Here is a 26,427-nt window from a genome sequence, read left to right on the forward strand (position 1 = left end):
TGCCATAGGTGGATGTTGACTAGGTTTAGGCTATCCACTTTCATCTATTCTTTCACGTGAAGAAGTGAGTCCGTACAGAGTTTTTGTGGAGTCTGACGAGGAGAAAGCACACGTAACCCCCAACATTCCGGGTCCGATTAGCTCCTCGGATCATGATTGAAGATAGATGTGGGCAAGGTATCCAAATACCAGTTGCTGTATTTTTTGTTTTTTTTTGTGTTGTGGTTTCCGGTATGCTCTCATGCTCTCTTGTTTGTGAGTAGTAGTGGCGTTGCTTGAACAATGTGTTGGAAGTGGTGTTAGCAGGCCCAACACCACATTTCACAACAGGTGGTTTTTTGACAACTCCATCTCTCAACATCACACATTGACAAAACGATATTTTGGTGACACTAAAACCATGTTTTCATCCCAATGCAACGCTCCCAAATATAGCTTTAGTTTTTAAACCAGGCAGTCATCACTAAAATTTCAAACCTTTAAAATGAATTTGTAAATATGCAAAAAATTTGAGCGGGTATTTTGTAAATTGATCAATATTCAATTTATGGCCACAATTTGGTTGTCGTTATTAATTTCACCATTTAGGCTATGTTTGGGAGCCTTGTGTTGGGATGGAAACATGGTTTCCATTTCTTGCCAAGACATGGAGTTGGGATTCATTGTATTGCCAACTTCATAAGATGATTGGGACCTCATCACGAATTTCAGATGGTTTAGATATTTCCATGAATTGGTGTTGGCTTCTCCACAGGTGTGCATTAATTCTTGGAGTCAAAGATGGTCAACGATTTAATATTTTTGTAGGTTATGAGAGTCAAAACTAAAGTAGAATTAGAACAAATTTAACCATTTTTCTTGATGAGGTAGCTAGATGATTGGGGCAAAAAAGAGTCAAAGCATTTTTTTAGGTTTTAGGTCTTTGAAGTAAAAAAAAACAAGGTAAAGATTGAGGTTAGTTACATGATATCTTTGTTGGTTTGTCTGCAATGCTTGACTATTGGAGAAGAATGAAAGCTTTCACCTCAAAGCCTATTAAGACCAAGACAACATCAAACAAGGGTTAGTAGATTGGCATAATAAAAATTAAGCAATCACCAAACTCGTTAAGGTAAATCGTCAAACAGTTAATATGCAACACTTCGTTTTCACTCTTTCCAAAAAATAATCAAACATTGAGTATATAAGGGACCACTAATGTGTATCAGCTGATCGTTAACCCACCAGTCACATGACAGCATTCCATGGGAGGGTGGTGTATGTTCGCCCTCGATGATTCACTGAATCCCACGTCTGTGTTCGGGGGGTCGAATGAGCGGCACGTATTTAGGCACATGGGGCTCGTATTCCCGTGTATGATGACATAACTTTGCATCGGACTCTGATGCTGTTGCAAAGACTTAATCACCCTTACTTGCTTTTCTTGCCCTTAAATGACTGTTCGAGTAAATTACAAAAATAACCTCTATTCAAAAGTTGGGCAAATACGGTTCGAGAAAAGGACAAAAAAGTCCTTCATCTAGAAAGTTTGATGTTAACTATTTAAAGTGGAGACGTTCCCTATTCATGAAACTCCCGCGCCATCTGCTTTAACAGTAGCTCCTATTATCAACCCAAACTTTGCCTTCGTCCCCAGTCGAGGTTTCCGCCTTTTTTTGTATCCTGTTTTACAACACATTGTCGCCTTCTCGTGCCTGCCTTGTGTTACAAAACATTTCCTTGTCTTCTCTTCATTTTTGTTGTCGTTAGGCATTATGGAAGAAAGCAATGATGCACAAACATTCCAACCAGTGCCATTAAGGCGGCGTGAGTAGCTTTCCATCTCATCATGCTATCGATGAAGAAGGCATGTCGTCTTGTGTGCCATTAAGGCATTTCTTGTTTATTGCAGGTAGATCTTGTTCTTACGATGGTTGGAAACTTATCGATATTTGTAAGACGCTGGGATCTGTTGACAAGAATGCTTGTTTACAAATGCTAGGAAGGGCCTCTACCCCATCAGGTATCCTACATTCACTCATTATATGCATTGTATCTCAAACCCTTGTATTAGTAACATACTCCCGTTTTTTGTGAGATATATCTTTGTTAGTTAATATCGATTTGTTTGCTATTTTGCTCGATTTCTTCCGTATCGATTTGTAATTTATTGTGCGATATATTTATCGACCTTTTAGATATTATGGTTTTGTATTGTCGAGTTGTAAGTTATTATGCTGAACTGCCGTATCGATTTTCAATATACTATTCGATATTCATATCGCTTTGTAAGATATTATATGTTTTGTAATATGTATTTCTAAGATATTTGTATACAGACTTTGAAAACGTGTGCGTGCAGAAACACATCGTAACACGATTGCGGGGGCGATTTTCGCATTCATACCATTGCTCTGTAAGCGATTTCTATTGAACTCGCTTTACAGCATCATGGATATAATGAGAGCGTTATCGTCAACACACATGTACGACATGTATCTTTTATTGGCATGGTAAGTGACAACTCGATGCTCAGTATAAGCAAATATCAAACCGCACTTGCTTGGATATTGTCATTCATTAAATCGTTGCTTTGGCTTGCTTAACCTTATCGGTATCCGTTGTTATATGCATCCTGATTAAATCGCAGTAAACGTATGCGCTTGCTAGCGCAAATTGATATATTGCTTACAAAACATTCCACTTTCTTATGTTCTTTTTCGTTGTTGTTAGGCATTATGGAAGAAAGCAATGATGCCCAAACATTCCAACCAGTGCCATTAAGGCGGCGTGAGTAGCTTTCCATCTCATCATGCTATCGATGAAAAAGGCATGTCGTCTTGTGTGCCATTAAGGCATTGTTTGTTTATTGCAGGTAGATCTTGTTCTTACGATGGTTGGAAACTTATCAATATTTGTAAGACGTTGGGACCTGTTGACAAGAATGCTTGTTTACAAATGTTAGGAAGGGCGTCTACCCCATCAGGTATCCTACATTCACTCATTATATGCATTGTATCTCAAACCCCTGTATTAGTAACATACTCCTGTTTTTTGTGAGATATATCTTTGTTAGTTAATATCGATTTGTTTGCTATTTTGCTCGATTTCTTTTGTATCAATTTGTAATTTATTGTGCGATATATTTATCGACCTTTTAGATATTATAGTTTTGTATTGTCAAGTTGTAAGTTATTATGTTGAACTTCCGTATCGATTTTCAATATATTATTCGATATTCATATCGCTTTGTAAGATATTATATGTTTTGTAATATGTATTTCTAAGATATTTGTACACAGACTTTGAAAACGTGTGCGTGCAGAAACACATCGTAACACAATTGCGGAGTCGATTTACGCATTCATACCGCTGCTCTGTCAGCGATTTCTATTGAACTCGCTTTACAGCATCGTGGATATAATGAGAGCATTGTCGTCAACACACATGTACGACATGTATCTTTTATTGGCATGGTAAGTGACAACTCGATGCTCAGTACAAGCAAATATCAAACCGCACTTGCTTGGATACTGTCATTCATTAAATCGTTGCTTTGACTTGCTTAACCTTATCGGTATCCGTTGTTATATGCATCATGATTAAATCGCAGTAAACGTATGCGCTTGCTAGCTCAAATTGATATATTGCTTACAAAACATTCCACTTTCTTATGTTCTTTTTCGTTGTTGTTAGGCATTATGGAAGAAAGCAATGATGCCCAAACATTCCAACCAGTGCCATTAAGGCGGCGTGAGTAGCTTTCCATCTCATCATGCTATCGATGAAGAAGGCATGTCGTCTTGTGTGCCATTAAGGCATTGTTTGTTTATTGCAGGTAGATCTTGTTCTTACGATGGTTGGAAACTTATCGATATTTGTAAGACGGGACCTGTTGACAAGAATGCTTGTTTACAAATGTTAGAAAGGGCGTCTACCCCATCAGGTATCCTACATTCACTCATTATATGCATTGTATCTCAAACACCTATATTAGTAACATACTCCCATTTTTTGTGAGATATATCTTTATTAGTTAATATCGATTTGTTTGCTATTTTGCTGCAAACACCAATTGATATATTGCTTAAAACTTTGTTGAGCTTATCATCAGGTTGTAATAAATATGATGTAGCTCAATCAATTGAAAGATCTGGAGAATTGAACATCTATAGTAATGACGCAACTGAAGAATTGAACATCTGCGCTATTGATCCACATGAAAAGAAAGGTGGAGGCATTAGACTCACTCTTGACTTGAATGCTCCAGTAGAAGATGCAATTCAATAATGAGGTAGATTACCATGACAGTACACATTATAAAAGAGTAGGCACCGAGAAGTTAAATGGAAGCACACTAGACTTGAATGTTCCAATAGTGGAAATGCAATTCAATAATGTGGTAGATTTTGATGTCAGTACACATAATAAAAGTGTAGGAACTGGGAATGTACATGTAATTACACTTGACTCTGTTCCTGTAAAAGGAATGCAGTTTAATAACGATGAAGCTGCATATAAATGTTACAATGATTATGCCTTAAAAGTTGGCTTCAGTGTGAGAATGTTTTCTTCGTCAAAAAATGCACTGGGTGTCTTGGTTAGAAAGACGTATGTTTGTTCCAAGCAAGGTTGAAATAAATCAATGGGAAATCCAACAAGGAGCATGCCAGAATCAAGATGTGGATGTCAAGCGAGAATGGTTTTGAGAAGACATCCGAATGAGAAATTTGTAGTTCGTACTTTAATAAGTGATCATAATCATGATTTATCTGCATCATTTATGACTCCTATGCTAAGGTCACATCGTAAAGTAACTGTAGCGCATGCTGCAATGGCTGAAATAGCCGATAGCGCCGACATTGCACCAAGGAAGACATATAATTTGTTTGCCCACATCGACGGTGGTCGCGATAATGTGTCATTCACACCTTTGGATCTAAGAAACCACTTGAGAAGGAAGAGGACAGATAACATGAAGAAAGGAGAAATATGTTCTTTGGTTGATTACGTACAGAATAAATCAAGCAATGAACATGGTTTCTTTAGTGCAATGCAAGTGGACGAAGATGGATATGCTGTGAATATGTTTTGGGCAGATTCAAAGTCAAGAGTAGATTATGAATGCTTCAATGATGTGCTTGTATTTGATACTACAGTAAAGATTAATACTGAACAATAGTCATTTGTGCAGTTTGTTAGAGTGAACCATCATGCACAGAGTTGTATATTAGGCGGAGCATTTTTGTATGACCAGACCAAGGAAAGCTTTGAGTGGTTGATCAGAGTATTTACACAGGCAATGAACGAAAAGCAACCTGGAGCTGTACTTACAGATGGTGATCACGCAATTGCGGCTGCAGTGCTTTATGTGTGGCCAGATGCACATCATCATCTATGTTTGTGGCATATCTTTCAAAATACAGCAAAGAACATAGAACATATATTTAATCAGAAGACAGGGTTTGACAAAAAGTTTACTAGGTGTGTGCTTGAGAGTGTAGACGAGATCACCTTTATGTCTGATTGAGAGGAAATGATTTAGACATACGACCTTCAAGATTGTCTGTGGTTACAAAATTTATATGCAGAAAAAGAGAAGTGGACATTGACATATGGAAGACAAAACTTTTGTGCTGGTATGATAAGCACACAAAGAGCTGAATCTATGCATGTCACGCTGAAGAAAACCTTGTATTCATTTTTGACAATGTTTCATTTCATGAAACAATATGAATTATTTCTAGACGGTCTAAGACAGAATGAGCTTGAACAAGACGTGAAATGATTCAACACACGACCTCTAACTCTTGGCATGAAAATATTGATGCGACCTGCAGCTCTGTATACACTAACTGTATTTGAATGGATCAAGAAAGATGTGTTACATGTCATGAATTGCAAAATAAAAGGACTCGTGCAAACCGAGAATATGCACAAATACCATATTTTATGGTAGGGCGAAAAGCATCACGAAAGGCGAGAAGCACATGTCACGTACAATGTTGACAACGGAAGAGTTGAATGTTCGTGCAAAATGTATGAATTCAAAGGTATTTTATGCTGTCATGCATTAAAGGCACTCAATCAAGAGAAGATACAAGAAATACCTGAGTCTTACGTAATGCAGAGATGGAAGAGACATGCAAAGATTGAAACCATTGTTATGGACAATGTGAGTAAATCTGGTGTTGACGAGAAGTGCCACATAGCCTCCCGTTACCAACAACTGTGTAGGTCATTTATGCATGTTGCTGATTTGGCATCGAGAAGTGAAGAAGGCTATGTATGCGTGAGAAAAGCTTCAATGCAGTTACTTGAAAACTTGGAGTTAATTCAACTTAAGTCCGTTGCAGCGAATGAATACCAGTCGAAGATAATGGGATCGAACAACGTAAGTGAAAATCATGTTTCGCTTGACACTCCTGAGAAGTTGCACCGAAGCGTAAACATTATCTTCAATAAGTCAGTAGTGAACGTTGTTGATTATGATAGACATATTTATGAAGCGAAGGGTATGAAAAGAAAACCTGTCTCTGATCGCAGTCGTCGGAGGGCAAATGGTGCACTAGAATTGGTTGGCAAGAAAAGGACTAAGAAACAACCAACCTGTAATAAAAAACAACAAAACCCTTTAAATGAACAGGTGTGTAAGACATTATATTGCTTTTCATTACGTGAAGCTTGTCAATATCTAACTCGTGTAATATCCAACATGCAACAATACCCTATAGAAGTAACACCAAATATTGAAACCTTCATTTCTCCCGACCAGATTTCTGGCAACGATAGCTTCAATTTTACAAGTCTTTTGGTATGTAATCAATGTTGAGAAGAGGTTTGCATTTCTTGTGAAACTTAATGCAGTGTCTTATATTTTCTATTGCATGACAGACTCTGATGCATTCGACAGATAGGTATGAGACACAAGAATCTCATGTGGGCTATTAATTTAGCTGTCATGCCTCTTTACATGACCCGATTTCCACATTGTCGAATTTGTTAAGAGTTTATAGTGATTTGTCAGTGACGACTTGCGGTCCGTGGTTGGATTTGCTTAAACCGATAAATAGCGATTTGTGGCTTCTGCAGGAAATCGATTCATGACATCACTGAATGGTGATTTGTGATTATCGTTGAATAGCGATTTGTGGCATCACATCATAGTGATTTGCGGGTATTGGTGGAATGTCAATCCAAGCGGGTTGAGAAGGGTTGTTCCAGTAAGCTTTTTTGGGCCATTGATCAAGGTTGCGATTCATTTTATGATGTAAGAAAGCTTTCACCTGCATTTTTCAGGTAAGTGGTTGCACAATGTTGGACTTATGTAATGATAATAAAAGGAAATCATTTTATGATCTGAGTTTTTTTGGTTGATTTAAACAAGTCCTTTATTTATTGAATTGCGATTTACAGCCAATAAATAGAATGTGTCCCAACATAGCTGCCAATCTACTTCCAAGATAGTGTCATGTTCACAAGCTACGAGTGCCCTTCTTTTTCTAAGTACTTGTGCGTATAAACATCTTGTAAAATAGAGTATTATTTTATTTATCGTAAATTGCGCTTTAGAAGTCTTTTGGTATATAATCAATGTCGAAATGAGGTTTGCATTTCATGTGAAACTTGTAGTATGTGTCTTATATTTTCTATTTCAATGTTGGAAGTAGATTGGCAGCTATGTTGGGACACATTATATTTATTGGATGTAAATCGCAATTCAATAAATAAAGAACTTGTTTAAATCAACCAAAAAAACTCAGATCATAAAATGATTTCCTTTTATTATCATTACTCAGTTCCAACATTGTGCAAGCTTGATCAATGAAAAACGCAGGTGAAAACTTACTCAGATCATAAAACGAATTGCAACCTTGATCAATGGACCAAAAAAGCTTACTTGAACAACCCTTCTCAGCCCGCTTAGATTGACATTCGAAGGACAACTGCAAATCACTATGCTGCGATGTCACAAATCGCTATTCAACGATAACCACAAATCGCCATTCAGTGATGCCATGAATTGACTTCCTGCAGAAGCCACAAATCGCTGTCCGGCAGCAAGTTTCAAAATACTGCTGGTCCAAAAGGGCACCGAAGTGCATATTTCGTAATCGGTCCTTCTGATATGCACTCAGCTGACCATATCACGACAAAACTACAGGCCATTGACACCGACCTCCGAGCTTTTTACCTGGTGCTCTACTTCTCCTGTGACCTCCCTATAACACAAAATAACATATTATTCCTACCAATTGTCAATTAGTTTCATTTGTACTTATAAATACTATTCTACTAACCGCTATAAATAATATTGGTTGCACACAGACTATCACAGTAATTGCTATACATATTAATACCTAACACAATAATCGTTATACCAAAATCGCTAAACATATTATTAAATCTTCAAAGACAGGACAAATTTATTTACCTTGGTCGCTCCTTTCTCCTATTCTCCCTCCAACCTAGGCTTTCTGGTAGGTCCACTGCCTCCAACTGCCTTTCCCTTTCCTTCTCTACCAGCTCCACCATCACCTTCCTTTCTCTCTCCTTCTTTTTCTCGTCCTCCTTCTCCTTCCTTATTCTCTCCTTCTTTTTCTCGTGCTCCTTCTCCTTCCTTTCTCTCTCCTTCATTTCCTCATCCTCCTTCTCCTTCCTTATTCTCTCCTTCCTTTTCTCGTGCTCTTTTTCCTTCCTTTCTCTCTCCTTCATTTCCTCGTCCTCCTTCTCCTTCCTTTTCTCGTGCTCCTTCTCCTTCCTTTCTCTCTTCTTCCTTTCCTTGTCCTCCTTCTCCTTCCTTTCTCTCTACTTTCTCTCCTCTTCCTTCTCCTTTCTTTCTATCCTCCTCCTTCTCCTTCCTTTCTCTCTCATTTTTCTCCTCCTCCTTCTCCTTCCTTTCTCTCGCCTTTTTCGCCTCCTCCTTCTCTTTCCTTTCTCTCTCCTTCTTTTCATCGTCCTCCTTCTCCTTCCTTTTTCTCTTCTTTTTCACCTCCTCATTTTTCTTTCTTTCTCTCTCCTTTTTCTCGTCCTGCTCCTTCCACCGCCTTTCTTTCTCTTCCAAATATTGTTTCCTTCTTTCCAGCACTTCCTCCTCCTGCTTCTTCCTTTCTCTTTCCTTTTCTTCCTCCTCCTCCTTCTCCTTCTGTCGCCTTTCTTCCTCCTGCTTCTTCCTTTCTATTTCCTTTTTTTCCTCCTCCTCCTTCTCCTTCCGCTGCCTTTCTTCCTCTTCCAAATCTTGTTTCTTTCTTTCCTTCACTTCCTCCTCCTGCTTCTTCATTTATCTTTCCTTTTGTTCATCCTCCTCCTTCTTCTTCTGTTGCCTTTCCTTCTTTTCCTCATCCTCCTGCCTTTGCATTTCTTTACCTTCCTCAAACTCCTTCTCCCTCCTTCGCCTTTCCTTTTCTTCCTCATCCTGAGTCTTATTCCGTTCCTTCTCTTCCTCCTTATTCATTTGCCTTTGCCTCTCCTCCGCCTCTTTCAGTAACTTTGCCTTGTTTCGCCTTGCTTTATTCTCCAAGGTCCCCTTATCCAATTGCGCCCTTGCCTCCATCATTACCTTGTTAAAATACCTTTGCCCTCCTCATTCTTTTTTTGCCTTTCCCTAATCTCTGCCTCCTTCCTCCGCCTTCTCTTCTCATTCTCCTCCTTATTTCTTTGCTTTGCCTTCTTTTCGTCATCATTCTTATGCATTTTTCGTTCTTCAACATTCTTCCTTTGGTCAGGAGCCTCGATATCTGAGGGATAATCCTCCACATAATACAATTCCAAGGCTTTCTTCCTGTCTTCATCATTCTCAATCTTAAGTATATTTTGGTACCTCTCAAGAACCTTAGATAGATGAGACTGGCGGATCACTTCTCTAATACAAAAACCATAGAACGACGAGGCATCTCTTCTCTAATGAAGCGCAAACATTGCTAACCTGCACAACACATTAAACGATCATCATGGTTTCAAATCGTCGCAATATTTGGGTTCATAAGTACACATCTTTGTAAGATTTCTCAAACTTACAAGTCGTTGTATAAGAAGCAACCTACAGATTGAATAACGAAACCTTACACGAAACTCACCGAAACGATAGGATTTTGGATATTCCAACTGTAGAGTAAGCAACAATAACAACTAATACGCAACAGAAGGTGGCAACGATGCTGCGACTGCGCGTAAGACGGAAACGGATGCTCTGAAACAAAGGAAAGGATGCTCTGTTGTACACAGATGAAAGCAAAGTATGCTCCGATAGAGTTTTCTGCTTAGGGCGAGAATGAATTGTTTTGAACTATTTAAATCCTACAACATACAGCTTGCTGCATAAGCAAACTTTGCGGAACGTTTTGGCGCGATAACAATGGAGGGCAGTTTTGTCCTTTTCACGAACCGTCGATTCAATTTTCTAGATAGAGGGCATTTATGTCCGTTCGAGGAAGATGAAGAGAATGGCCGTAAAGGGTACTTAAGTCTTTGCGATGACACCAAATTACGATGCAATATGATGCAGACACACATGGGGATACATGTTGGTCTACATCTTATACATGGCGCTCTTTGGGAACACCCGAACATGAGATGAAGTACCGGCCCTGTTCGGGGGGGGGGACATATAACCTGCTTCGGCATTCCATGATCCCCACTGCAATGTGAATGCAACCACACTCAAAATGCTGATATCTTATTGGTGGGATGCACATAAGGGATCACTTTAGGGATCAACTGATCTCAACTAAATCTGGTAACTTTTCTCGCGGTGAAGATTGCAGCATGGTTCAGTCATCAGGCCGAACATGTATACTGTGTTGGGGGGTTCACAAAGCTGTATTTGGTATTATTTTTTGCTTTGCACGTCAGAATGGCACCCGCCGTTAACAGACGGCAGCCTTGCTTAATTACGTGGATGGTGTTGTCGACTCGAACGGTCATGATTCGTTGTATCCAATGGTTGTGCGGGCGGGACATATAATTGGTTGTGGTGGACAGATTCACCAAGTATGGCCACTTTATTGCCTTTGCCCAGTACCTGGCAGCCATCATCTACCGAATAATGGGATCCGCTCCTCACATTTCAAATGCACAAACTCCCTCCAATTGCCAGTTTAATATTATATGCCATGAGATTAATGTTATCATAATCAAACCGAATCGTCCGACCCTGTATCGGTTTGCTTCATGGTGAAAACAGTGCCGCAGTAAAAAGTTGGTATGAATCAGCCTGATTCAAGCAAAAGTAGGGCAGAATCGAACCTTGCTTTTTCTAACTCTTTATTTCTCATTTCTTATGAGGGTTTGAATTTCAGAAAATTAGAGCCACCGATTCAGGCCAAATTCCGTTCAAGCTAGCTTGAATCGGTCGATTCTCTCGGGAACTTTTTCAAAATCGATTCGGTCTAGAGAAACACCATTTTTTTCTTTTGTTTTTGCATGAGACAACACTGGGACATAAAACACAATAAGATTCAAGTTCTTTGTACATTACATGGTTTGGAGAGACACCCATCAACCCTTTCCTTGAGGACTTTATTTAGGCACCAAACACTCAAAGAAAGACCAACTCTCAAGGACATTTTCTCACCTTACTCGTGGCCCCCACTAGTCCTGTGGGACCCAAATGAAATCATTCTTGAAGATGAAGTGAAACACCCCGATCTCACCGGGCTTGTGATCCAATGCCATGAAGGCAGTGTGTCCCGCGCTCCACTGTGTCGTGTCCAGGTGACAAATGGCTACCGCTTGGTTCACCTTCTTTCCTCTGCATCATAGACCTTGACACGCGACAAGGTGTGGCAGTAGGAAACAAGGTAAGGGAACACGCTCTGGTGGCACGACACGGCCCGGGTGAACCCACCACCATTCTGACCCTAGACCCTGCCCACCTCCACCATCCACCCTAACCCGAACGTGTTGGTCGTGGTTGAAACACGCACCTTGTTGCCAAGGACCGAGGTGACGAACTCGGCCATAACCTTGATTGTGGTTACACACCGCTTTGTCTCGTCCTTGACCGGCACCTGCTCGTAGTTGGCCAGCACCCTTGCCATTGAGACCTGCAATTGGAGAGCATCGGGTCAAAGGTCCGACTTGTTGACAGCTGTAGGATAAGGAAGCACAACAATTCAGTTATACATATCCAACATATTATGTAAAATAGGGTTGATTTCTAGTTACCTTTTATTATTGATTGTATTTTTGTTAAGATAAAATTTTGTTGATATATACGAATTTGTTCATCGTTATCCCTGCGTTAGCATGATATCAGAGCCATGGTGAAAGGAGAAACAACATTAATCGGATGCTAGCAACTCGTTTAAGGATTAATCTATCTTTCGGCTTTTGATTTGTTGATACCATCTGTTTGCTATGGTGCTGCATATATATTTGTAGCTGCAGTATTATTTTGCTGTGGTGGCTTTATTCATTAATCAGTGTTGCTAAGTTTTTTATTGCTTACAGTCGGAGACTGTTATCATTAGGATCCTTATATTCTACGTTTGCTTTTCAACCGTATTGCTAAGGTGTTATTTTCCTTGTCAAGAAAGGATACTGCTGGTATTCTCTTTTATCCTAAACAGAGGTTATCGTTGTGTTGCTCAAAGGTTCTGATCATCATGAGCAACAAAGAAGAAGCTTCAACTCAAAAAATAACTCGTCTGGTACACCGAACATCATAGCTCAAGAAGCAGGAAATCCATACTTCATGCATCACTCAGACAACCCAAGAGTTGTGTTGGTGTCCCAGTCCTTGAGTGATGATAACTATGCCACTTGGAGTCGCTCCATGGTGATGGCGTTGAGTGCCAAGAATAAACTTGGCTTTGTGGATGGTTCGATTTTACAGTCAGAGGTGTCTTCACCAGATCATGTATTGTGAGTTAGATGCAACCATATGATACTCTCATAGATCATTAATTCCTTGTCAAGGGAGTGGGCTGAGAGTGTAATATATGCATCAACTGCATATGAAGTATGAAAGGACTTAAAAGTGCGATTTTCTCAGAGTTGTGCATCACGAATCTTCCATATTCGAAGTGCCATTTGCAGATTGACGCAATATAGTTCTTTAATTGCTGCTTATTTTACTAAACTAAAAGCTTATTGGGATGAGCTTTCCTCTTATCTTCTCTCACCCACTTGTTCTTGTGGTGCTACAAAAGCAATGATTGAATACCAACAACAAGACAGTTCCTTATGGAACTGAACGACTCATATGGCACTATTCGTGGACAAATACTGTTGATGAAACCGTTTTCCTCGATTGCAAAAGTCTGTTCTTTGGTCTTACAAGAAGAAAAATAAAGAGAAGCTGGTGTGACTCCAGCATCGTGTAAACGTGTTACTTTTATGTCTCAAGAAAGAGGATCTTCACTTGAATCAAATCGTCGAACATCAAGAGGCAAACCAAATCTGCGTCAAAAAATTGTTTGTTAGCATTGCCATAAGATGAGACATACTAGAGACAGGTGTTATTTTCTTCATGGATTTCCACCATGTCACAAGCAATACAAACAGGGACCTACAGCTAATACGGCTAAGACATCAAAGGAGCATTGTAGTGATGTGTCCAAAAGCAATTCTTAAAGTGCTACTCCTTGGAACAATATCACAAACTCTTGGCCTTAGTCTATGAAAAGCCTTCAATAACTTTTATTAACCTTGCCGGTATGAGTTTATCATTTTAATTTCTTTCAAATCATGCATGGATAATTGATAAGTAGGGTGTCATTTAGAACAAGTTTCTACTCATATTTCCTCCACTCAAGTACATTTTTTTAATGGTGCTACACTCACACGCATAGGCACTTGTCTAGATGTCATCATTTAGAGCATCAGAGGTGCACGATGAAAGGTTTTGTGGGGGGCACATCTAGAGCGTAAGGAATCCAACGATGAGGATAAAAGGCATCCAAGGGGAAAAAGATCACGAGCAATCATATCGCACATTTTTAAATGTACCGTGCTACTTCAGCACCCACCATCTGCTGCTGGCCCCACGGCTAACAGGCTTTACAGGAAAGGTACATCAGCACGTAAAACAAAATGTGCAATGTGATTGCACCAGATGGGTTACCGTCGGAGCTGCCCCTGACCTGATACGCATTGGGAGATCGTAATGATGATGTCACTGGGTAACTTCACTTCACTGAGGTCCGGTAGAATAGACGGTTGAGATACCAGTTGATGGACGGTGCTGATGCCTTGCCACCGGGATCTATCATTAGAGTAGTCCCCTCTGATTGCTACGAGTGATGAACGGTGTCAAATTGGTGCCAGTAGAGAGAGCAAATTCAAATGATGGAGGCGAACACGCCAATCGCATGGCACCACGTAGTGGCTACCCCCACTCCGTAAAGAGGGGGCCACATGGCTCGCCCTACCCAGAAGGGCCGGACGATCACACAACCACATCCGGTCCCACCAGTGGATGGTGACAGGGCTTATCACTTCTGCTCTCCACGCATGGAGTCCGGATCGGGTGCATTATGATTGCATAAAAAATTGAGCATTAACCACCCAATCACACTCCATCAGGTCTTGGGTCCTGCACCCGACAGGCCCTGTCCTTAAGATGGAGGGTGATCAGGTGCTTAATGCACACATATTTGTGCAATCTTTTCACCCACGCTTGCAGTCAGTTAGTAGAGGGGGTCATGGACTGGAGAAAAAACTAAAACCGAAATCTGAAAAAAAAAATACATATTTTCAGATTTGGATATCTGTCTGATTTGGTTATGAAATCATGAACCAAATCCGAATCCGTTTGCTAATTGGATTCAGTTTTCTTCACCAAATCCATCTAATCAGACAAAAAAATGGATATATTTCAAAAAATTTGTCTGCTGACATGCCTATGCAATTGCATCAGTTGCAATAGATCCTTATGGAAACTTTTTAGACAGACTTAAGGCTCCACTTGTTAGGCCCACGGATACATAAGACAAGGAGAAGTTAAGTGGTGTGGATAAGAAGAAATAGATGCGGTTACTGGTGAAGTACTACTACCTTGTTATGGCCATCGCATTGAGATCAGGTGCGTTTATGAGTCAGAAAAAATTGATGCATTTTATAGCTGTTGATTTTTTGGTTTGTCCTAAAAACTTGTATATAAGTCAGATTTTGGTGCTAAAAAAATTGACGATTCTGACTAATAAAATCATGTAAATCACATTTATGGTATTAGATGTGAGAAACAAAATGTTTGCTAAGTGGATTGTAAATGCAAGTTAACCCCACCGGCTACTACCCCCACCCCCTCCAAACACACATATATATATATAGTCACTAGAACATGAGAACTAAGATATGGGCATTTTCAACACTTTTTTTTTGCAAATCCAACCATGTGGATGTGCTGGGCACGGTGAATTTTCTAAGAATCAATCATTGGATTGTGTATTTTTTATGAAAAAATACATTTTTTGAATGCTTGAATATTTATGAAGATTACGGACCATTAGTTTTAAAGCCTTAAAAAAATAATGTTTATGCATCAAAATCAGATGATTCAAAAGTGAGATTTTATAAAAGCAAGCATGTATATCACATCCCTAAGCTTAGATTCAAGAGAAAAAAAACAAAAAAATCCATGAAAATTGTGGCTCACACATTAATTAGTTCTCATATTTTCAATTTTCATATTCTAGTGACTCATTACTTTATATGAGTCACTAGAATATGAGAACTGAAATATGTGAACTAGAAATATGAACATTTTCAATGCTTTATTTTTTTGCAAATTCAACCATGGATGTGCTTGGCATGGTGAATTTGCTAGAAATCAATCATTGGATCATGTATTATTTGATGAAAAATCTAATTTTTAAATGCTAGAATATTTATTAAGATTTTGAACCATTGGTTTTAAAGCATTAAAAAAATCTCGTTTATGCATCAAAATCAGATGATTCAATAGCAAGCTCTTAAAAAAACAAGCATGTAGATCACAACCATGTGGGAAAAGAACAAAAGAATCATGAAAATTGTGGTTCACACATTAGTTTTCATATTCGAGTGACTCATATTGAGTTACTAGAATATGAGAACTAGAATGTTATAAAAAAATTTGTTATAAATGTGAGAATTAGAATTGGAGAACTAAAAATTTGGGCATTTTCAACAATTTTTTTGCAAATCCAACCATCTTGATGTGATTGGCATATATAGTGAATTTGCTAGGAATCAACAATTGGATAGTTTATTTTTATAGAAAAATGTGATTTTTGAATGCTTGAATATTTATAAATAGGGGTGCACAATGAGTTGGGTTAGCTCGAGCTCAGCTCGGTCTCAGCCCGACTTGTGTGCATCTGACTCTCTAAAAGAGTCAAGCCTGTACATAAGGTATAGGCCCGGTCCTTCAAATGAGCAGTTCATCCATCCGTCTCAGCTCATTTGAACTTGGTTAAGCCGAATCGGTAAAGTCGGATCTAGACCACCTGGTGCTTTCTCAACCGTTAATCTGGTCTGACTTGATTGAATTTAAAAAAAAAAAAAAGAGGGAAAATCAACACTTCGTTGGTTTGAATTCAAAAAAATAAAAATAAAGCCTCGAGTTGCAAGCTGGTCTGACATCACACAAATGTCATGGTTGACGTGACAAAAGAGGAGGCCACATGACAAAAGAGTTGCCAGTTACTCGATTTTGGCTCGAGCACAGCTATCATGAGCTGACCCAAGCCCGGCTATAAGCCAAGTTCGAACAAGACTGCTAAGGCTCAGCTTCGAGCTCGAAAGAGTCTGAGCAGTATATTTTTCGGTCGTGCTGAGCTTCTTGAGCCTCAGCTTGGCTCAAGACTGGCTCGTGTACACCCATGTTTATTAAGATTATGGACCATTGATTTTAAAGTTTTTAAAAATCTTGTTCATGCATCAAAATTGGATGATTCAAGAGCGGTTTCTTATAAAAGCAAGCATGTAACATTCGTACAATTATATTAAAAAAAAAAAGAACAAAAAAATGCTGAAAATGGTGGTTCACACATTAATTCTCATATTCTAGTGACTCTAAGCAGGATGCAATACTCCCCCATTTTCTTCATGAACCCAAATTCGAAATGAGAGATAGAAGGATGATGCAAGGGCCTTATTTGTGGCATGGTGCAGTGCGATAGAAGGAGAGAGAGAGAGAGAGAGAGAGGTAACTTTTTCAATACTATTAAATCCTCCTCTTTAATTTTGGGTCATTTCTTTCTTACTTTTGTGTAGGGTCCTAAAACCCCTACAGTGAAAAGAAAAATTTGGAGTGAGCTTGAGGAGCTGGTGAAGAAAAACTTGTCCCCTTGGTGTTTGAGAGGGGACTTGAGAGATTTCTATCGCCCTCAATTTATCATAAAGAGAATGATGGACTTTGCAAAGTTTATACAAGATTGGGATTTGGTAGAGGTTCATATATATGGAAGGGAGAACTACACATGGTCTAACAAAAGAGTGAGTTTGATTTGGCGAAAGTACGTTGGACAGGTTTCTCATGTCAACAAATTTTTTTACACGCTTAATTTTCATGACACATGGACTGCGATTGAAACATGGTGCTATTAAAGTGCCATGGAGAGAAGGGTCGCCAGGCAGGAGAAATTCCTTTAAATTTGAGAATTTGTGGGTTAGGCAGGATAAAATGATAACCATGTTAAAAGAATGGTGGTTGGTTGAGCAAAGAAGCAAGAAGCAACACTGAAAAAATGGATCAAATTATAAGGGAATTAATCCAATAGACCAGAGATTATGGAAGGACAAAATTTCATATGATTAAAGGGTGGGAGGAAGAATTGAGCCACTAAGATAGAAACAGATAAGATGAGTCTAAGTTCAAACACAACAATCCTCTCTAATTAGCAACATTGAAGAATGAAGAATCGGGGAAGAAGAAAGATAGAGGCAAAAAACGAAAATACATTGGCTAAGGCATGGTGATATGAATAGCAAATACTTTCGTGCATAAGCCTCGTTGAGAAGAAGGGTAAACCATATGACACTCACCATTGAGAGGCAAATATGTCAGGGTAAAGCGATACTTGAGAAAGTGAAAGTGAAAGTTGGCTTGGTAAAAAATTCAAGGTGGGCTTGGCAGAACAAAAACAAACGTAGGCGCCTATAAATGTGCTACACTACGAGCCTGCAAAGTTCAAATGTGCCATCAAAGTGTCACACTGCGCCTCAATCACCCAAATGCATACATGTGCACGTGGACCATCAAAGTGTTCCAGGCAACAACATTTGCAATCCATGAAAAGAAAACCATGTTAACTCAACAAGTGCTGACAAGCCCATCCTTAACAAGCACGCAAGAAAAGAAAACTAATTAGATAATGTATGAGTACCACTTACCAAACAGTGACACTAATAGGAACACAAGCAGGAGAAACAATTCAATGATGTTGATCTTATTTCTCTCTCTCCCTCTCCCTCTCTCTCTCTTATTATTATTTCTTTTCTAATACACATGCAACTCCTTCAAATGTAAGAAATTGAAAGTCAAAGTTGGCTCGATCAAAAAGTCAAGGTGGGATTGGTTCGATCAAAACATATGTAGGCACCTTTGAATACGCACAATTGCGAGCGTGGGAAGTGCAAAGTGCATCATCAAAATGCCACATTATGGCTCAATCACTCAAACACACACATGCAAAGTATGCCATCAAAATACCACAATGTCCCTCAAGCGCCCAAACACACATGCACATATTTGCCATCAAAACACCAGATTGCACCTCAAATACAATGTGTCAATTCTTCATCTTGCGCAACAACATCTGGAAGCCATGAAAAGAAAACTAAGTAGATAATGTATGAGTATTGCTTGAGACAAAAACTGAAAGTCAAAGTTGGCTTAGTCAAAAAGCCAAGGTGGGCTTCTTTCGATCAAAACATACCTAGGCACCTCTAAATGCACCACACTATAAGCATGCAAACTGAAAAGTATGCCATCAAAGTGTCATGTTGCACCTCAAGCACCTAAATTCACATGTGCGTGCATGTGTCATCAAAGCGCCATATTGTGCCTCAAAAGTAGAGTGTTTGTTCCTATGCGTTATATAATAGCGTCTGCATGCCATGTTAAGAAAACTAAGTGTATAATTTATGAGTGGCACTTGAGGCAAGAAACTAAGTCAAAGTTAGCTCGATGAAAAAGTCAATGTGTGCTTGGTTTCGATCAACATACCTAGTTGCCTCTTAATGTGCTGTTATGAGTGTGCAAAGTACTAAGTGTGACATCAAAGTGTCACATTGTGCCTCAAGCACTCAAAGGTGTGTCATCAAAGTGCCTCAATGCACACGTGCATGTGTGGCCCATCAAAGTGTCACATTACGCCTCAATCGCAACACTTCTATTCTTGTGTGTTCTGCAAGCCATGGAAAGAAAACTAAGTTGAAAATCAAGTGGTGTTGATTGTTCCCTTGTGACTTACATTGTAAAGTTGTGTCTAGAGTCTATTTTGCTTTTGTTGAGTCCGATGTAAGCTGCCTGATTCAGGTGAATCAATACCCTGAAGGGGAAGCCCGTATACTTAAACTGTAATAGCCTGCGGGCAAAAATGTGAATGAATTAAATACGTTGAGCTTTCTTTTGTTCACCCTCATTGTGATTGCTTCTTGTGATTGCAATTCTTCTCCCTCTATTCTCTCTTACTCTCTTGCACTCTGATTACAAGCTTTCGCGACTGGCAAACGAGCTGCCAAGTAGGCTTGCGGCAGTGAGGAAGGATCGTCATGCCGCACTAGCCTATTGAAGAAATTAGGCCTATGACAAGTGGTATCAGAGCCCATTCTCATGCTGAAGAAGGGATTTTGGAGTCGGTATCGACAGACATGTCGACAAACTGCGATTTGTGAGCAAGACATTGTGGCACCTTATCAAAACTTACACAACACCAAAGGCAAGGCAGTTGCCGAAGCTGAGGAGATGGGTTCATCTCGGGGCCAAGAGGAGTTGGCTGCAACTGTCAGTAGGCTGATGGAAGATGTGACTTCGCACAAGGAAGTGATTTCACGTGCAGTTGAATCATTCAGTGGACTGAATGATGTGGTGGCGAGCCTGCAAGAGTAAGTGAACTTACTGATGGGGCAGGTCACTTCGTTGACGACAACAGTGACTGACTTGCAGACTAAAGTAGGGCGCTTCAGTTGAAAAACCGCACATTGCAGTGGTCAGTGACCCTAAATGGGGGAAATGGTGAGAGGCCATCAAGGATTGATGTGCCAAGACTAGAAAAGTTTAATGGTTCTTGAGACAACAAGGTCATTGAGAACTTTTTATTCCAAGTAGAAGACTACTTGAATATTCAAAGTGTGATGCTTGAAGATCTCAGGATTAAGGCTGCAACAATGTTATCGGATAGTGATGCTATCGCTTGGTGGAGGCGAAAGTGCAATGATATAGAGAGGGGTCAATGCATGATAGACACCTTTGATAACTTCAAAATAAAGTTGTGTAACTACTTCATGCCGAGAAATGTGTAGAGGTAGGCATACCAGATGGTTGACGAGTACAAGACTATGTCAGAACGTTCCAAAAGCTTATGCCGGAGCTGCCCAACATGCCAGAAGAGGACAAACTCAATTGGTTCATTGTGGGACTTCAACCATGGGCATAGTCTTAAGTGGAAAGGAGCATCCCCCATATTTTAGAAGATGCATATGTGGCGGTCGAGCACTTAGTTGACACTCAGCGCAAGCCTTTCACCTCATCAACCAAAGTCAGGAAGCAATCTGACCACAAAGGAAAGAAGGATGAGCGACGCGACAACAAAGGTGAGGCATCTACACGCCATCAATCTGACAAGAAACAAAACTACATAAAGCATAACAACAACAATAAGGGTGCGGTTGTGACATGGTGGTTCTGTGGCGATAGGCATATCACCAGGCAGTGCCCCAAGCGCCTCGTGAAGGATGACGGGTAAGCCAATGCAATGCAGGAGGAATGCAGTGATACTGAATGCAGTGACACTGAGACCATGCAACCAAGGATGAGAGTCATGCAATCGATTAACGCAACTAGAAGTTGCGCAACTAAAAATATACAGGTCAGTAAGGAACTTGTGTCCTTGAAAGTCATTACGAATGGAAAGTCTACTTCAACAATGATAGACTCTGGGGCCACACACAACTTTGTCTCGCAGGAAGAGGCAAAGTAGTTGGGCTTGAAGCTCGGACCAAAGCAGAGGACCATCAAAATGGTAAACTCTGAGGCCAAGCCCATCCTTCATGAAGCAAGAGATATGCTATCCAAGTGTGGAGTTGGGACGGCAAGGCCAACTTCTCTGTAGTGCCCCTGGACGATTTTAAGATGATTTTGGGTATGGAGTTTCTGCGGAGCCAGAATGTTATGATGCTGTCAAAGTTTAACAGGTTGACGATCATGAGGCCAGACCTGTCCTACACAGTACAATGCCTTATGCAGAAAAACAAGTCTTCACTGTTATAAGTGCTGCAACTGAAGAAGGATGTCAAGCATGGAGAGCAGATATTCTTAGTTGCCGTGCACACACAAGAAGGAAAGGTGGAAGCAGCAGTGCCATCGACCCTAGCCCCATTGTTGGAGGAGTTTCGGGGGGTGATGCCTCCGAAATTGACGAAGCGTCTTCCACTAAGATGTGAGGTCGACCATAAGATTGAGTTGACCCCGAGAGCGAAGCCTCCCGCAATGGTTCCATATCACATGAGGCCAGCTGAGCTGAAAGAGCTGCGCATGCAACTACACGACATGTTGGATGCAAGCATCATTCATCCATCGAAAGCCCACTTTGGCACCCCAGTCCTATTTCAGATAAAACATGACGACTCTAAACGGTTATATATAAATTATCGTGCTTTGAACAAGGCCACGGTGAAGAACAAGTACCCATTGCCATTGATAGCAGACTTGTTCGATCAGTTAGACAGTGCCCATATATTTTCCAAGCTAGATCTGTGATTGGGTTACTGGCAGGTGAGAATTGGTGAAGGTGATGAGCCGAAGACAACTTGCGTCACCCGCTATGCTGCTTACAAATTCTTAGTAATGCCATTCGGGTTGACGAATGCTCCAGCCACGTTCATGATTTTAATGAACCAGATCTTCTACCCCTACTTAGACAAGTTCATGGTAGTCCACTTGGATGATATTGTGATCTACAATAGCCACATGGAGGAACATGTTGGGCACTTGCGAATAGTGTTTCAAGTACTGAAGGAGAATGACCTCTGTGTCAAATGAGAGAAGTGTCTCTTCGGGCAGGAGGAGATCAACTTCCTTGGTCACGTTGTGGGGTGTGGTGTGCTGCGTATGGATGAGCAAAAGATAAGGGACATCCAAGAATGGGTTCCGCCAAGCAAAGTTTCAGAGTTGCGGTAATTCCTTGGTTTGAAAAACTACTATTGGCGTTTCATCGAAGGCTATTCCCTCGTTGATGTGCCCCTCACAGATTTGTTAAAGAAGAATCAGTTATGACTCTGGACAGGAGCGTGCTAAGATGCCTTCGACGACTTAAGAAAGCCTTAGTGAGGGAGTCAGTGCTGCGACTACCTGATCACTCAAAACCCTTTGAGGTCCACACAGATACCTCAGACTTTGTCATTGACGGAGTTATTATGCAGGAGGGTCATCCGATTGCATATGAGAGTCGCAAGCTAAAGGATGTAGAGAGGCGTTACACGGTGCATGAACGTGAGATAACCGCCATTGTGTATTGCCTCAGGACTTGGTGACCCTATCTCTTGGGTGCCCAGTTCATCGTCAAGACAGATAATATTACCATGAGCTATTTTTAGACACAAAAGAAACTGACGCCCAAGCAAGCTCGGTGGCAGATGTTTTTGGCTGAGTTTGACTTTGCCTTAGAGTACAAGGTTGAAAAGACCAATGTTATGACGGATGCTCTGAGCCACAAGGCTGAACTGAAAGCTGCATACGCGGAGCCTTCTGAAGTGCATTTGGAGGGCGCATTGTTAAGCCATATCTGTGAAAGGACGCAGCAGGATCCAACAATATAACACCTTATTTCTCTAGCGCAGACAGGGAATACTCAACGATTTTGGCTACAAAATGGCCTCCTTGTGACAAAAGGGGGATGTGTCTTTATGCTGCGATGGGGAAGCCTCTGCTGAAAACTGCTTAAGGAGTGCCATGATATACTATGGGTCGGTCATCCTGGTTAGGAGCGGACCTTAGCACTCATTGAGCATGACTACTATTGGCCGCAGACGAGGAACGACGTGGAGGGGTATGTGTAAACATGCCTCATCTGCTAGCAAGATAAGGGGACAAACCAGAAGGTTGTCGGTCTCCTTGAGCCTCTACCAATTCTAAAACATCCTTGGGATAACATTTTCATAGACTTCATTGTTAGTCTGCCAAAGGTAGAGGGCCTCAGTTCCATCCTGGTTGTGGTGGATCGTTTCTCAAAGTAAGCCACCTTCATCCCAGCTTCGAAGGAGTGCCCTGTAGAGTTATTTATAAAGCATGTGGTGAAGCACTTGAGCATACCAAAGAGCATTGTGAGCGATCACGATGCTCGCTTCATGGAAAAATTCTGGCGTGAAGTATTTCATCTACTTGGCTCTGATTTACTATTTTTAACAAGCTTCCATCCGTAGACAGATGGACAAACATAGCACATCAACAGGATACTGGAAAAGTACCTTAGGCACTTTGTTAGTGCGAATCAGAAAAAATGGGTAAAGCTCCTTGACGTGGTACAATTCTATTATAATCTGCAGAAGAGCGAGTCTTCAGGCCACAACCCATTTGAGATAGCTACGGGGCAACAACCACTGACCCCGCATATTCTTACCGCACAAGAAAAAGAAAGGTCATCCTTCTCCTATCAGTTTGTTCGCGACTGACACGAGCAGAATGAGTTGGCGAAGACATTCTTGCACAAGGCGGTAAAGAGAATAAAGAAGTGGGCAAATAAGCATCGTCGGCCTGCTGGGTTCTAAGTTGGGGACCAAGTGTTGATGAAGTTATATCTGGGTCGCACAGACATTTTCTGCGGGAGACACCACGGACTGCTCAGAAAGTATGAAGGACCCTTCACTATCACAAAGAAGGTGGGCAAGCTGGCATACAAGCTGGAGTTGCCATCAGATTTTAAGGTGCACACGGTACTCCACGTGTGCAACCTCAAGCAGTTCCATCCAGACGATGGAGATCCAGAACGCAGCGTGCCACAACGCGCTCCCATCATGCAGAGGGTCCCGACAACACAACGGATAGAGAAGCATCTCAGTAAGATCCTTCATCACAAGGTCAACTACTTGGGTAAAGCGAAGCAATACCTAGTGTAGTGGGAGGAACCAACGTGGGAGCCTGCATTCCGAATGAACAACCGCTACCCGATCGAAGTCAGGGCTTACCATGAAACAAATGGCGCCAAGGACGGTGCATGATTTGAAGAGGAGATCATGTTTCCTTGCGACTTATATTATAAAGTTGCATCTAGAGATTGTTTTGCTTTTGTTGAGTTCGATGTAAGCTGCCCGATTAAGGTGAATCAATACCCCAAAGGGGAAGCCCGTATACTTGAACTGTAATAGCCTGCGGGCAAAATTGTGAATGAATTAAATGCGTTAATTTTTCTTTTGTTCACCCTCATTGTGATTACAATTCTTCTCTCTCTATTCTCTCTTGCTCTCTTGCACTCTGATTACAAGCTTCCGCGACTGGCAAGTGAGCTGACAAGTAGGCTTGCGGCGGTGAGAAAGGACCGTCGCACCGCGCCGGCCTATTGAAGGAATTAGACTCGTGACATTGACAATCCCATCCTTAAAGCATAAGAAAAGCTTGTACTTTGAAAGTAAGCAGCCCCATGAAAAAAAAAACTAAGTGGATAATGTATGAGTACCGCTTACCAAATGGTGACACCAACAGAAACACAAACATGAGCAACAATTCAATGGTGGTGATCCTCTCTCTCTCTCTCTCTTACTTTTATTTCTCTTCTAATACACATGAACAATACCTTTAAATGCGAGAAATCAATGCAAGAAATTGAAAGTCAAAGTTTGCTTGGTCAAAAAGTCAAGGTGGGCTTGGCTTGATCAAAACGAACTTAAACACCTTTGAATGCACTCTATAGCAAGAGGGTGAAGTGTGTCATCAAAGTGTTACATTGCACCTCAAGCACCCAAACACACATAGGGATGGCAGTGGGGCGGGGCGGGGCGGGGGAGAAGGTCTCCACCCCCGCCCCGCCTCAAGATTAGAACCTCCATCTCCGCCTCCATCCTCGGCGGGGATGGATTTTAACCTCCACCCCCGCCTTCATCCCTGTTTCATGTCTTCCATCCCCGGTTCATACGGGGATGAGCGCAGGGCGGGGCAGGGCAGGGATGAGGCGGGGAAAAGTGGCAGGGACGGGACAGGTAGGGATCGTGGCAGGGACGGGGCGGGGTGAGAAAAAGGGTACGTCCATCCCCGCCTCCAAATATCCCCGAACGGGGATGGATTTTAACCTTCGTCCCCGCCTCCATCCCCGTTTCATACCCTTCATCCCCAGTCCAAACGGGGCAAGGCGGGGTGGGGCCCCGCTTTCCCCCAGTCCACTGCCATCCCTAAACACACACAAGCACAAAGTGTGCCATAGAAGCACCACATTGTGCCTTAAGTGCCCAAATGCACACACATGCATCAAAGCACCACATTGCACCTCAAACTCAGTGTGTTTGTTCCTATGAGTTGTGTAGCAATGTCCATGGAAAAAAACTAACACGATAATATATGAGTACCGCTTGAGGCGAGAAATTGAAAGTCAATGTTGGCTCAGTCAAAAAGTCAAGGTAGGATTAGTTCATTAAAAATGAGCCTGGGCAACTCTGAATGCACCTTGCTATTAGCATGAGAACTATAAAAGTACACCATCAAAGTGCCACATTGTACTTCAAGCACCCAAACGCACACATGCGCAAAGTGCATCATCAAAGTGCTGCATTGCTCAAGCACCCAAACGCACACACAAGCGTGTGTGCTATTATCAAATGTAGTGTGTCCGTTCCTGTGTGTTGTGCAACAATATCCACAATCCATGAAAAGAAAACTAAGTAGATAATGTATGAATACCGCTTGAGGTGATGAACTGAAAGTCAAAGTTAGCTCGATCAAAGATTGGAGTGAAGAGATTACTCACCTACTTTGAACGTAAGCATCCCCATGAAAAGAAAATTAAAGGGGATAATTTACGAGTATCGCTTACAAAACAGTGACAAGAACAGGAACACAAGAGCAACAATTCAATGATGATGATCCCCCCCTCTCTTATTGTTATTTCTCTTCTAATACATATCTGAATGTGAAAAACTGGAAAGTCAAAGTTGGTTCGATAAAAAAGTCAAGATGAGCTTGGTTCGATAAAAATTAACCTAGGCACCTCTTAATGTGCCCCGCTGCAAGTGTGTGAAGTGCAAAGTACACCATCAAAGCACCACATTGCACCTCAAGAACCAAAATCTACAAGCCGGTTCCTGCGCTTTGTGCAG

Source organism: Nuphar pumila, chromosome 4, assembly GCF_984573655.1.
Source record: "Nuphar pumila chromosome 4, dmNupPumi1.hap1.1, whole genome shotgun sequence".
Classification (NCBI taxonomy): domain Eukaryota; kingdom Viridiplantae; phylum Streptophyta; class Magnoliopsida; order Nymphaeales; family Nymphaeaceae; genus Nuphar; species Nuphar pumila.